This window comes from Nomascus leucogenys, chromosome 2, assembly GCF_006542625.1.
Source record: "Nomascus leucogenys isolate Asia chromosome 2, Asia_NLE_v1, whole genome shotgun sequence".
NCBI lineage: Eukaryota > Metazoa > Chordata > Mammalia > Primates > Hylobatidae > Nomascus > Nomascus leucogenys.
Window position 1 is genome coordinate 12,972,989 of NC_044382.1, and position 12,969 is coordinate 12,985,957.

A 12,969-nucleotide genomic window follows, 5' to 3' on the forward strand; every position below is an offset into this window, starting at 1 on the left:
CTCCAGCCTGCATGACAGAGTGAGACCCCGTCACAAAAGAAAAAAAAAAAATTCCAAACTTCCAATAATATGCACACATATGTACACAAACAGGCATGTATACACACACGTCTCCTATTCAAGACTCTAAGCTTCTGATTAGTCCAAATTTGATTCATCGTTCTGTTTGTAGTGAGGTACCTCACTATGGTACCCATAGGGAATAAATAAATACTAACTGAACAAATGCATGCAGTAATTAGTCACTAAATATCTTTCGTCTGTATTGCTAAGGTTGCAGTGCTCCCAGATGAACTGAGGTTGAAGCTTCTCTGCCTTCTCCAACATCATCTTCCACCATAAAAGCTTGGTTGCCCTTTAGTCTTCCCCTGTATTGAATGGTTTGGAGGACATGCACATTTTTCTCAAAAAAAAAAAAAAAAAAAAAAAAAATCTCTGACACTGACACAGGCCTTAGGAATCTGAAGGCAAATTATAAATGAAGGTTGGGGACTAGCAAATTCTAATCAATGTACATAGATAAAGATACTAGTTTGTGTTGTTCCTGCCCTTTTACCTAGTAATGGGAATGTTTTAAAAATGCTTAGAGTAAAGATACTTCATTTTTCATTGTAATGGCCATAATTTTTATAAGTAATTCTATGAATTTCTATCATTTATGCAGATAATACATTTATTTTTGAACGAGTAATATGTTTTCTATAAGATTTTCAAGCTCTCATTCTATGATAGTAAAACTGCTTTCCAGGAATTTGATATTCATTTGTATACACCCTAGTTGTCTCTGAGATTGCTTATGTCTGTACTACACAAAGCAGGGATTTCCATTTTCAAGTATTTGCCATGTTACAAAGCAAAAATAATAAAAACCCACACAAAAACACAAAAAGGAAATCTTTAATATTTTTAATTTTCACTTTTATGTAACTGAAGTTAAATTATTTTCGTATGCTCATTATTCTTTTGTAGTTGTTATGCTTTGAGATCTATTTACCACGTTGACCCTTAAAGAAAAAAAAATTGGTTCTTTCAAAATTTATCTTTAATTTTGGAATTTTAGAAAAGTATTTTCTTAGTTTGTTATTTGTCATTTAATTTGGCTAATGATTACTTTTTGATGTATAAATTTATACATTTTAATTCAAATATGTTGATCTTTCCCTTGGTGATTTGTCTCAGTTGCTTGAATGCTTAAAAAGTTTGTTTATGCCTAGAAGTCCAGAGATCACAAAAAGTAATCATCTAAATTATCATTTCATTCTTGTAAGATTTTAGTTTTACATTTACTCTAAGTTGACTCCTTTAGTCTATGATTTTAGCTTGTCTCCTCCTTGATTTTATTTTGTTATATGATGTCAAAGTGAGTCTACGTTTTTGTCCCTCCTAAAGACACTCAATAACTCCATTTATTTAGTAATTCTTTTGTGAAAGCTTTGTGGTATTTTCTTCCTTTTGAGATGGAGTCTCACTCTGTCACCCAGGCTGGAGTGCAGTGGCACTGTCTCGGCTGACTGCAAACTCCGCCTCCCATGTTCAAGTGTTTACCTTGCCTCAGCCTCCGGAGTAGCTGGGACTACAGGCTCCCACCACCATGCCCAGCTAATTTTCTTTGGTATTTTTAGTAGAAACAGGGTTTTGCCATGTTGGCCAGGCTGGTCTTGAACTCCTGACCTCAAGTGATCCGCCTGCCTTGGGCTCCCAAAGTGCTGGGATTACAGGTGTGACCCACTGCACCCAGCCTGTGATATTTTCTTCTTTTTCTTTTTTTTTTTTTTTTTTTGAGATGGAGTCTCACTCTTGCCCAGGCTGGAGTGCAGTGGCGTGATCTCGGCTCACTGCAAGCTCCGCCTCCCAGGTTCACACCATTCTCCTGCCTCAGCCTCCCAAGTAGCGGGGACTACAGGCACCCGCTACCATGCCCGGCTAATTTTTTTGTATTTTTAGTAGAGACGGGGTTTCACCGTGTTAGCCAGGATAGTCTCGATCTCCTGACCTTGTGATCCACCCGCCTCGGCCTCCCAAAGTGCTGGGATTACAGGCGTGAGCCACCACGCCCAGCCGATATTTTCTTAATTGGACACATATTGTCTTCCTAGGCATGCACACATGTCTATGTTTCTGTGTTTTCTGCTCACTCTCTCTGGATATGCTTGTATGTACTGCTGTTCAATGTATGTCTCTTTAATACGTTTCAACATATTTAGAATATATTTTGAAATACATTTTAAAACATGCTTAGTCAATTTATATTTCTCTTTTATGGAATGTTGATATATTTTGGCAATGTAGATAATTTTATCTTTTTGACAAATCTTTCCTCAACTAAATCACCTGTTTAATTATTGTCACTAAGAACTACAAGCAAATACAAAAACAAAAAAAAAACCTTCTTGGCAATTTTAAAAATAATGATTGTCATAAAACAACATATAGCCCTAAAAATAAACCTTTCTTCAGTAGTCAAAGAATTACTAAGTTAAACTTTACTGTTCTTTATAAAATGACTTAATGTTTGACTTATGGATCTAAATTATGCCCATAAACAAGTCACTTGAAACCTGTGGTAAGCGAGCAATGCCCTGGCATCCATCCCCAGAATGCTTTTAAAACTACCATGTTGGTGCTTCGTATCCTAGTGCACACACCTTGCAAGTATGGGCACCATGAGTCTGACTACCATTTCCAGCGGACGAGTTGAATGAATCACAGCAGTTACCATTGCTGCCGGGACAGCTGCAATTGATTATCTAGCTTACAAAAGGTTTTATGTTAAAGATCATCGAAATAAAGCTATGATAAACCTTCACATACAGAAAGACAACCCCAAGATAGTACATGCTTTTGACATGGAGGACTTGGGAGATAAAGGTATACAATAATGCAATTATTGGAGGTCCAGAAAGTTTCCCTTATGTGATGGGTCTCACACAAAACACAACGAAGAGACTGCAGACAATGTGAGACCGCTGATCATCAAGAAAAAAGAAACTTAAATGGACACTTCTCATGATGCAAATCCAGTTGTTGTGAAGTTACCTGATTGTTTAGTGAGAATAACTACCACCTCTGCGTAATTCACCTCCCCTGGGTTCTAAATGTGGTATATTGCGAAATACAGCTTTCATATTCACGGACTTGTCTTACTTGTTGAAACATCATGGTACACATTTGTTTAAAAAAAAAAAAAAGGAATAAGGGAAAACCAACCTCATGGCCTGTGGGTTATTTTGGTCTTGTAAGGATCCGTTTCTTTAAAGGATTGACATACAGAGTTGTATCTTATATAGAATATAGTTGTACCTTAAAGTCGACACATTATTCTCAAAATTAAAACAAAAAACTACTATGTCACTCTCCAATATTTTTTCAATATAATGAGTAAGGTGTTAATGAGGGATTGAATAGAACTAAATACCCATTAAATAATAGGGATCACCATTACAGGAAAAGTGTCATTATTTTGCATTTAGACCATTCCTAGCAACAAAGCAGAGTCAAGGGGGTAGGGAACGAAACTAAGGAAAGGAAGCTGGGAAAGACAGGGAAATGGCCAGAAAGCAGAAGTGGATTGTAGATGTGGGCTTTTGAAAGGAACTGATGAGAGGTGATCCTCAACACTGCGGCTTTCAGAACTTCAGGCATCCCTGCCCCCAAAGCGGAGTGGAGAAGAGAATTATAAATCGAGCATAGTACCCTGTTATGTAGATGTTTTATTCTAACAAGGAGTGTTGCATTTAAATATAATGCTGTTTGCTTTGTGCAAAACTGAAACTGAAACATTTGTAAAGGTTTCTTTGTACTGTTTCTAATCTATAATTTAACAGATTTGTTCCACCAGAACAAACATTTGCTGAACGTCATGGAAATGGTTTTGAAAAGTATAAGTGTCAGCAAGATCGCCTCTGAACACAACACTTGAACAAGGCAGCAACTATATACTGAACACACAGACCCACCCACAAAATCGGTAGTGTTTCATCTATAGTCAGTGTCTCACCCATGGTGGTATTCTTTCAAATACTTTCTTTTTTTCTGTCCTTAGGACATGTCTTCAAACTCTTCCACATATTCTGCACAAGCAAGAGGCATTACTCACACAAATCTACATGTCCATTTATCCAGAACTGTTGCCTATGATCCATCCTTTGAATAACTTATACTCTTGACCTTTCTGATCAGTAAGATGAATGATAAAGGCAAAGGCTTGTGGTTTACATCTTCGTAGAAATTGCCGTCTCTTCTGAGTAGTTAAAATAAATAATTCCTTTGGTGTTATTCATTGCCTCCTGCAAGCAATATTTGTATGTGTGTGGGAGCGAGATGTACTGTATCTTCTTACCTTTGATGTTTGGTCTTGTTTTGGGGCTGCTCTTTTGACAAGCTTTCAAAAGCCCCCTACTATGAATGTCGAATTAAGTACCCTTATAAATATGCATGAACATAAACCTCATGTACTCATTTTGGTGGCTACTCACTGTGCTGGGTTGCCCTGGAAGCCATTCCAAATGGTTTTGATTTTGCGTTTGAGATTCTTAATGGTGGTAATTATCTGTTGCAGCCATGCAGTACCAAATATGATGCGTGTTAGAGATACTTTAAAAAATAATAATAAAAGCAACTAAAGATGCTAATTCCCACATTTTAGTTCCTACAGGGCAATTAGCCCCTAGTAATGATGTTTATATTTATATGCAAATGTTTCAGGAAAAATGAATCTTAACAGAGACTTCATATCAATACTATTGGGAGATGAGAGCATTCCATCTGTCTGTAGAAAATGCCTGCCATTAGCTCTACATGCAGCCTATTTCTGTAATAGAAACTATTTAATCTTAAGTAATTCATTCTTCATTTTGTATTTTCCCTTCCTTCTGTTCTTTTATTAAGACTCTTAGCTAATGTACAGTATGTGCAGCTCTTCAGGGCCTACACATAGGTGCCTTGCCACATTTTTTTCTGAGTATCATCTGTTCCTTGAATTACTACCTAACATACTCACCAGTACTCATTTTGAAATAATAATCAAGTAACCAAAGCAGGCTTCTCAGGGGGCACTCATTGGTTAACATCCTCTGGTGTAGAAATTACAACAACATACATAGACGGAAATGTAATGAAGAAGCAAAGTTCTAAATTACACCTGTAGCTTTTGACCAGCTTCTGGCTAACAAAAAAAAGTGCAAGAAAAATTGCTTCTTCTAGCACATGTGAGGAAATTGAAGCTTTAAGACATCTCATGAACTCCTGGTCTAGTCAGAGTTAGGGAGCAGGCTCAGTCTAGAATCAACCTCATTTTACAACACTTTCCACTCCAAGACAATCTCAATATGGAGGGTCCTGTCATAACTAATCATTTTTTCTGTATTCTTTTTGTTTCCACAAGACATTTTAAACTACTAATCGGCAATTCAGTTACTTGGGTAGTATCACTGAATATACTGCTTATCTTAGATATATTCTTTTGCAGAGGAATAAAGTGCACATCTATTATATCATTTAAGGATCATTATTTTGCTACATGTTTGATTGAGATCAGCAAAGAATAGGGTTTTTTTTTTTTAGCTACTAGAAACAGAATCTCTAACTCCATGATTACGTAAGACAGAATTGTTAACTGCATATAGAATTACAGAGTTCTACCTAATACTGTGAAAATGAGTACGAGTTCAAATTTTATTTAGGATAATGAAAACACGGGGAAAAAAGTCAAATAGCAGCATAGTAAGAATATGGTGTCATATTTATACCATCTCTATGGTAAAAATTCCTTTAAGAATAGTAACATGTAAAGGCAAGGGTAGAAACTGGTGAATCTACTATGCTTCATCAAATTTAGATATATGGTAATTACTTACAGCTTTCCATAGTAAAAGATGTACCCATTTGACATTTGTCTTTTTCCCCTTTAACCCAGAACAAAGAAGCAAACCACCCTCAAATTTCTAAATAAGGACCAAAATACCTCAAATAGTACGATATTTCAAAACACAGATGCTCATTGTCACTCCCTGTCAAAACCTGGAATGAAGAAGTCTGGGAAAGGGAGAAATTCAGCATCCTGCCAGTGGAAAATCTCATTAGAAACTCTAGAGTTTTATCTGTCACTCTGACAAGATAATTTGATTTTAAATTTCATCACTGCTAGCCCTAATTTTAAAAATTAAATTGGAAAAAAAAGTGACTTCTTCTTCTCCCATATAATGAATAATAGGATAATATAAATCAAAATCAAGAGTGCCATTAATCAGAAATTACAAGAAAAAAATTGAAAAATTTTTGGGTTTGAGGGGAATAGAAAAGAAGTCCTCCCCCCTCACTCATACCCACCAATCATGGAACTGGAATGAAGATCATTTAAAAGAGATTCCTTATGCGGTTCAATTTAAAGCTTCAAAAGTTATCTTATCAATGCAGAATTTTAATACTTTCTTACAAAGTCTGGACTCTTTCAAAGGAGCAGCACTTATCCAAACCCCATCCTGAGCCTTTTTTAGTGCATCACTATCCCAATTCGTTCCTGAATGGGTGTTTCAGACAGTAGACACAACATAGTAAGATGTCATAAACACGCCTTTATTTTCAGGTGTGTTACAGTTAGCCAAGGAGCTAAAAATAAACCTTATAAAAATCCAGTCCCTTCTCTTCCTCAAGAAAGAGACAAACAATTTAATGCCAGTGATTGATACACTTTCAAAAGTTGATCTACTTGAAGATCATCTTTTGCTTTTGCAGTCATATTTCTGTGTGGTATCTCAGAACTCAAGTATGCTCAGTTTCAGGGAGATCATCAAACAACTCATTAAACAGAATAGAATTCTATACAAACCAAAATGCAACAGAGTGCCGTAACTTGAGGACTGCTTTTTACATTTTTAGATGACCTACTTCATACACTTTCCAAATATTAAAATTTCTAAAGAATGAAGATTTAATGTCAGCTTGCTTGTTAGGGAATTGAGTTCAAGAAAGGTGAACGGCAGAATATTTTAATATGAAGTTGAGCAGTCAGGGGCGCCTACTCTCTAGCCTCTCCATTTAGCAGAACCAGCTCTGATTGGCTCATTTTCCAAAAGGATTGCCTCCTGGAATGTTTACTTTTTCTTCAAGGGAGCTGCGTTTCTCATGCCTGGTACCTGTCACTCTTTAAGTCCTAGTTTCAAGTCTCTCCCTGCCACATTTCTTATAGGTAAATGAATGAAGGTACAAAATATATTCCATTACTTAATAAAACATCACTGTGGTTTCCTGTAGGAAGTAGGCCAACTGTGAAATAGCCTCTCTCTTAACTGAAACTTAGAACCAAAATGCTTCACACAATTTAATATTTGCAAGCTTTAGACTATCCTGGTTCTACTCTCTGGGACACCAAGATATTTAAATGATTTAGTGTATTCATATTTTTCAAAAAGTGGTCACACTTTCTACTTGGCAATCTAGGCAGATAAAGACTTTCGATAACGCTTTTCAATATTTAGTGGTAAATGTGTGTAGATTCGTATATATGTACATGTATATGCATTTTGTGTATGTTATATAAAATGTGATACAAAATCTAATAAATGGTAATAGCTCCATCGCCAAATATGAATCAAAGAAATTGGGCTAAAAATGTTAATTAGCTTTATTCTTCTTATAAAGAAAATCCAACAGTGATTATTTTAAACATTGACCTTGTGTCTTGCCCAGATTTTAAAAGGTTAAGAAAAGTATTTACCTTACAAAGTTCTTATGGTGCCTCTCACGCCTGGGTGATTTCTCGGGACACCTGCCTGGGTCCTCATAAGCAGTGTGGCTTCAACAGCAACTTCTCACCTGTTACAAAATGTTAAATTTGGAATTTTTAAAAAATCAGAATAAAAATATTTTCTTTTCAAATTTTACATTTATATGTCAATAAATGTTTAAAGATATAACTGCATATATACAGGATTTAGAGTATAAATCAATCCCACAACCTTTTTCTTTTTCCTGGTCATTTGTTGCATATAATAAAACATAGATCATGGAAAAGTAATATGAAAATAATTGCATAAAGATATGTACTTTTAAAAGGCCTTCATAGAGATATTCAGCTCTTATTTTCAGGAACAAGCTCCTCAAAGATTTCACCTTCACCTTGAACACAGCAGTGACAAGCCAGTCAAGGTCCACCGAATCCAATTAGAGCAGTTTTCTGGGAAAGGAATTGTGCTTCTTGACAATATTAGGGCAAAATACTGTGTGAGCTGTTTTAACCATAAGGAGGACAGTGGTAGCTACAATCATCTTTAGTCTGTGGCTTAAAACTGTGTCATAAAGCAATGACAGGCACAAAATATCTGTCAAGCTCTATTGGAACCAGTCATTGGCTGTTCCGCCCTACAGGCTGTGGGTTGTATATCCTGTTGTGTAAAATCAGAATGTTTTAGGGGTTAGAAATATTCAGAGCAGTGGACAGAGAAGCCACCATTGTCTGTCATAACTTCAGAGGGGTAATATTCTGTGAATCTTATTAAAAAAGGACTTTAAAAAAATTTACCAATTCAGAGACCTGAAAAAGGCTGGGTGCGGTGGCTCACGGCTGTAATCCTAGCACTTTGGGATACCAAGGCGGGCGGATTGCCTGAGCAACACGATGAAACCCCGTCTCTACTAAAATACAAATAATTAGCCAGGCGTGGCGTTGTGCGCCAATAGTCCCAGCTACTCAGGAGGCTGAGGCAGGAGAACTGCTTGAACCTAGGAGACGGAGGTTGCAGTGAGCCGAGATCACGCCACTGCACTCCAGCCTGGGAGACAGAGCAAGACTCCATCTCCCCCAACTCCACCAAAATAAATAAATAAAATAAAATTAAAAAACCTGAAAGGTACCCACTTTTCTCTCACTCCATTACTTCAATAAACCCTGACAAATCCACCTCCTAAATGTCTCCTCTTTTGCCCCTGCCATTACATACTTCCTGCCATTTCCCTCACCATCTCGCTTCCCACTAGCAAAATTTTTCTGACTGCCCTTCCTCAGGCCTCTAAACATTCCAAGCTTTGGCTTATTCCATATCAGCAATTCTTTAGGCTGAGAATCTTAAGGAAAAATAAAATATTCTTTATGATCTGGCCTTGGTCTATTTTGCAGACTCATCTTCTGAGGGTTTCTATCCTTTCCCAATTTATTTTGAGGTCCAGCAATACCAAGCCCCATTCAGCCTGCAATGACATCTTGCATGTATTATTTAGCACGCCCTTTCAGCTACCTAGAAAAGTTCCCATTGCTCATCTAAGCCCTATGTTGAGTGTTACCTTCTCATAGGCCTTTCCACTTTTAACTCCTGAGAAAGTTAATCTCTCTGTCCTCTACGATGTCTCTGTAGCTCTGTCTGCAAGTGCACTTGTCTGTCTAAAGGTCTATCATCCCTAATTGAATGAGAATCTTTTGGTCTAACACCTATAGCATCTGGCCTCGGTTCTGAAATACCCAGCACAGTGCCTGATCTACAGAGGAAATGTGTGTTAGATTGAATACACCATCTCTTTACTTGCTTTTTCCTATGACACTGGAGATAGTTTCTCAATGCTGGGCATTCCCAATGCTTAAAGGTCCTTCGAAATTAAGTCCAGATGTAGGGCAGTAGGTGGCTGAGGCCCTAATATTTTGATTCTGTAGTTGCACAGAGTATGTCTCCAAGTGATTGAATCACCCCATCTCCATTATACTATGGTCTCCAAAAACTGCTCAGAATAGTCACAAAATGGAGTTTGGGTTCTTTGAAGTGACTTAGGAGAAGTAAGAGTTATTGGAATAAAGTTCTCAGTTTGAACAAGAAATTTATTCACATGGCCTAAAAAACCATGATTGATTAACTACCATGGATGATACTTTTAGAAGTCTATGTAGAAAAAGAAAAAAAACTGCTTTATTTTAAATGTCCAAGCGCCACTCAATTACACATAGGCAAGTCCAGTGTATAAATTTCTTCCTCCCTGGATTTAATATCCATAGGTACTACAGGATAGATATTTGTTCTCATTAGGTTAATATTTTCACAGCTAATATTTGGTAAATAAAATCAATGAAACATCTATGCTAAGTTTTGTTTGTCCATGTTAAAGAGGGCCGAATGGAGGGAATCACCTAATTATACCGATCTCTTCACTTGCTATTACATGTTAGACATGAAGCTCTAATATCAATATAAGCTGCATTTGATCAACATGCAGGAGGAATGCAAAGGCACTCTCTGGTTTTTGTAATGCTCTTTTCTACCTTTCAAAATTGAGTGGCTTTAAATAATCCTCCTGAAACTTCACACCTCACACCCCTTCAAAGCCCAATGCTCACACATGGTAGCATTAGAGGAAGGATTATTAAAGACCCCCATTGGAACTGTGGCCTATTCATTTTCTGTGTAAACCATGGGGTTCCTGTGCAGACAGTGATGTGCCAACACGAACCCAGACAGCTGCTGTACTAAAGCTGCTCTGAGTGCAGGTGGGGAAACAGCTTGTGATATTAACAAGACTAGATCCTTCTTGTGGCTTTCTATAGCCTTTATTTAAAATACAGAAAAATGCTTTCAAAGACTTATTTATAACTGTATCAAGCACAGATTGCACCAACATTATGCTGCAATGAGCACATGTGTTATTCATACTGATATTAAGTATTTTTCTTTTTTGAAATAGCCAAAGAGAAAAAACATGTTTCCTGACGATGGTTTCAGATAGGAGCTACTAAAATCATATCAATGAAACAAACTTGGGTGAAAATAGCTTTTTTGGAATTTAAAAAAATCATGAAAACAAACAAACAAAAAGATTCAGTGTAAACAGAGAAATTGAGACATAAGAAATGAATTTTTTAAACAAAGGCTTTATGAATATCACAGCTGTCACATGCATTTTTTCTCCTTCATATAAACATCATAATTAAATTAGATTTGAATGTTCCACATCACTATGGGCTTGTATTTTTTCTAACTCCTCAATAAGCCTTGACAGAGTTCTTAGTATTGAAAACTTACTAATTGTTTTCCCTGAAGTTTTACTAAGCTCCTACTATGTTCTATAGCTCTGTTAAGTATTATGACCAACATAAAGACATCCAAGCTATGTTTTTGGCCTCCAGAAATTTATACCTCTTGGGGAAGAAAGAAATGTTCATGAAGTGTCTATGAGCATAAAAAGGGGCAAACATTTTAAAAAGCAGTTATGGGCCAAGTGATGTGGGCTCTGCCACTTAGTGCACAATCTTCAGAAATTTATTTTAAATCTCCGGCCTCAGTTTACTTATCTTTAAAATGAGGATCAAACCATTACTTAAATTATAGGTTTTCATCAAGTATTAAAGGAGATAATGCAAGCAAAACGCTTTGAAAGGATCTTGGCACATAATAAACATTTAGGAAATAGCTGTTACTATTCTATGGAAATTCATAGAAGGTGGGGGTTATTTGGGGATGACATTGACTAAGGAGCTGCACAGAAGAAAATTTTTTGCATTCAGAGCATTGAAAATATTTATTTCATTTAGTCATTGAAGGAGAAAGCGGGCATCTCAGGTCTAGGGAAAATATTGAGCAAATTTTATGTAACTATGAATGAACAAGTTGTACATTTTAGAAAGTGATGTAGTCATAGGGCATATAATTGAAAGGAAGGAATGAATTTGTGGAAAGATTTGATGTTAGATTGGTAAATAGATACAGAACAGGGACATAAGCAAATACAGTGAAGGACAAAATTCAAATAGTTTCTTATCAAGCATTTTCACTCAATCTTTTTCACCCTATGATTAAACTTGAATAATTCTTACTAAAGTTATCATTTCATTTGACATTTCAATTACATTCACTCCCAACTCAAAACCATGAGTTGTTCCACTATTTCTCCATATTCACATTGCTTTAATTCTGTCGAATTTCCATAATATCCCTATTTTTCTACAAATTGACCTTTCTTTCTCTTAAGGAATGCATTTTTATGTTTGGTTATTTCAAATACCTCAAATATCTATCTTAGCCTGAGCATATATGCATACTCTCAGGCTTAACTTTCAAGGGAACTCTGGTTTAACAATGGACATTTATTGGTTTTAAAGCCTTAGGCACTCACTTATTTTCTTCGTGTATCAATTTTCCCAATTTTAGAAATATTAAAAATGCCTGCTTTATATGCAAGTGGTGATTAAGACAGCTGGTAACACATCAGACCCTTGAAATTACTATAGAATATAAAATTATTATTGTTAATATTCTTCATGTTACTACTTTAAAAAAATCTTTGCTTTAGAAAAATGCTTTTAATAAGTCTATTTCAGTCAAATACAATGGCTGACGTATTTTTTCAAATGGACAGTTAAGCCAACCAACATCACTCTTAAAGAAAGCTCATCTTACTATTGGCAAAAATAAAACCAACATTAAACTCTGTTTTCTTACAGATAAAGAGGAGACAATTGTTTCAAAATTGGAATCAAATATTTTCAAGACGGAACAATTAACTTTAAAAGCACGAGATGTTACATTACAAAATAGAAAATTCTGTATGCAACCTAATTATGAACACATTATTTTTCAAGGATAAGACTGCATATAATGTTATTTTCTAGATTATATATTTTGAATTGTTAATAAAGATTAAACAAAACCTCAAAATCATTTTAATAAATATATTTGTAATTATTCTGACACCCTATCTTTTGCCACATTCATCCCAGGCTGTCAATAAAGTACTTGGGGAGGAGAATTAATTTCCGTTTACAGAGATCACCTCACTATTTTCCAAAGAACTGGGGAGAAAGTAAATAACAAGTGTTTAATGTTTTGCTTGTGGATTTAGGCCTAAATATTTTTTAAGGGAAGAAGTGGAAAATTATTGTCTAAGAAGGTATTATAATAAATATCTTTGAAAAGGGAGACAAGACAGTTAAGAAAAACAAAAAGACCAACCTGCAATCCTCAGTATTTTGTCTTTTACTTCTCAGCATACAAGTAA

At 35.8% G+C, this 12,969-nt stretch overlaps 1 pseudogene; it reads left to right on the forward strand.

The window, feature by feature from the left end:
- The first annotated feature begins 2,663 nt into the window (after positions 1-2,663).
- Positions 2,664-2,993, forward strand: LOC100591319 (annotated as a pseudogene).
- Positions 2,994-12,969: the final 9,976 nt, after the last annotated feature.